Source organism: Mustela putorius, unplaced genomic scaffold, assembly GCF_011764305.1.
Source record: "Mustela putorius furo isolate JIRA1106 unplaced genomic scaffold, ASM1176430v1.1 tig00000083_pilon_pilon_pilon, whole genome shotgun sequence".
Lineage (NCBI taxonomy): Eukaryota > Metazoa > Chordata > Mammalia > Carnivora > Mustelidae > Mustela > Mustela putorius.
The window spans coordinates 44,188,266-44,190,444 of NW_025421273.1; positions in this window are offsets into that span (position 1 = coordinate 44,188,266).

The following is a 2,179-nucleotide window of genomic DNA, read 5'->3' on the forward strand; positions in this document are numbered from 1 at the left end:
CTAGAACGCAGGGTCTAGAGAGGAGTCAAAGCAGAGCCCGGAGCTTGCCTGCTGGGCCCGACAGTTCCAAGAATCTGCATGGAACAGGCCTTGTGGGCCTGAGAGGCAGCAAGTTTACAGCGTCTGGGAGCCCATCTGCTGACCCTGTTGGACGTGCTGGCCCCCTGCCTTTTTTTTAAAGATTTACAAAATTTATCTGACACAGAGAAAGAGAGCACAAGAAGGGGGAGCAGCAGGCAGAGGGAGAAGGAGACTCCCCGTTGAGCAAGGAGCCCAGTGCGAGACTGGATCTCAGGACGCTGGGCTTATGACCTGAGCGGAATGCAGAAGCTTAACCAACTGAGTCACCCAGGCGGCCCTGTACTGGCCTTTTTGGATCGACCATAATAAGGTGCCCCAACCTGTCTGTGGAGTTTTTACACTGAGGGAAACAGGCAAGGGTACAATTGACAAGTGAGTCACCAGAGTTAACCCAAGGCAGGGCTGTGGTCTTAGGGAACTAGGAGATTTCCTGAGGATTTTGACTGAACATATTAAAAGAAAAAAAAAAAAAAGCTTCGGAAAGCCCCAGTAATCACTGCACAGATGTCCTTCTCAAAGCAATTCCCCTCTCTCTTCCTCTTCCTCATCATCATTTTCTCTCTGCAGCTGGGGTTCCCCTCACCCCCTATTCCTCCGGCATCTGGGTAGATGTTGAACTCTGTTCCTTCCTCACTGTCGTCCTCTCACGTGTTTATCCATGTAGCTCTTCAGAAACGTCCAGGTGCATCTCTGTGTCTCATGCGTAATGGCCAATATGTACTTAGCGCTGGGTGCGTGATCAAGGACGCTGTGGTCCTTATCTCCAGTGGCCTCACAACAATGCTGTGGGTGATTATTGAGATCACCTTACAGCCAAGGAAGCCAAGGCTCGGGAAGGCTGATGCCTCATCTACACGCATCTACATCTTTCAAGGACGCCACCTCGAGAGCGCAGCGTGAAGTCGAGACTATCGGGACAACATACTGGGACCGAAACCAGTGCAGCCTCTAGGTCAATTTGCAAGATCCTGGCGGGCGGGTGTTGACATCTGCTTGGCTCTCAGCTGCCCAAGATGAGCCTCGGAAGTCTTCAGAACCCTGTGTGGATGGAAGAATGGGAAAGGCAAGGTTGTCATGGAGTCCCGAGCTGCCTTCATGCCCACGTGTCTGCACCTTCTCTTCTAGTCTGTAACAGTGGTAGAAACCAAGGATCCAGTCCCGCAGCTCAGTTCTGGAAGGCACATGCGCAGGACTGGGGCTTGTGATTGCTCAAGCAGGGACATGCCTCTTAAACTAATGAAAACCTCTCCAGTATGTAGGGTCAGAGAATTGTATCCAATTTGGGCTGGACTTTACCTGAGGTGTCTGAGTTCCCTAGGTTCTCCTCTGCAAGCTGCACACTTCTTTTCTGAAGCTCATCTACATGGGGTGTGGTTTTTCAGAGTCAGGACACACAACTCTGCCTTTGCAGTGGTACTTGCTTTGGGTTTTCTTTCAGTATCTTGTATATCATATTCGTTGCTACAGATGCATTTTGTTTACTTATTTGTTTATTTGTATTTTCTCTCAGAAGCATATTAAAGAGAATGCTGGCTCCTTGAAAAAAAAAAAAAAAACCACAGAAGTGAGAGAGCTGGGGCCCAGGAAGGCCGATGTGACTTGACTGGGCCGCGCACCCAGGTACTGACCGGAAGTGAGGTCTCCATCTCCAAGGTCTGGCTGTCGTTGTGAGCCTCCTTATTAGCAGAACACATCTTTAAAAAAAAAAAAAAAAAAAAAAAATTGGACCCAGCACTGTGAGGCTGTCTGCCAAACGCTTGTGATGTGAGCCAGACATAGATTATATCTTTGTTCGACAAATGGAAAAGTCTGAAAGAAGGAAACTATTGGTTAATCCAGGCCCCAAACCCTATTTGCATTAATTTTCTGGATACCGCACGCAAACACAGTAATTTCTGTCTCCCTTCTGTTAGTGTATGTTTCCATTGAGGGTCTGATACTTAAATCAACGGGGCTGGAACATTTTCTTCTGCTTCTCTATTATTATTATTTTTTATTTTTATTATTTTTATTATAACTATCGTTATAATAGTATTACTATTTATGTGATATTTATAACATACTATGTTATATGTTATTACTATTCTTCCGTTACCAG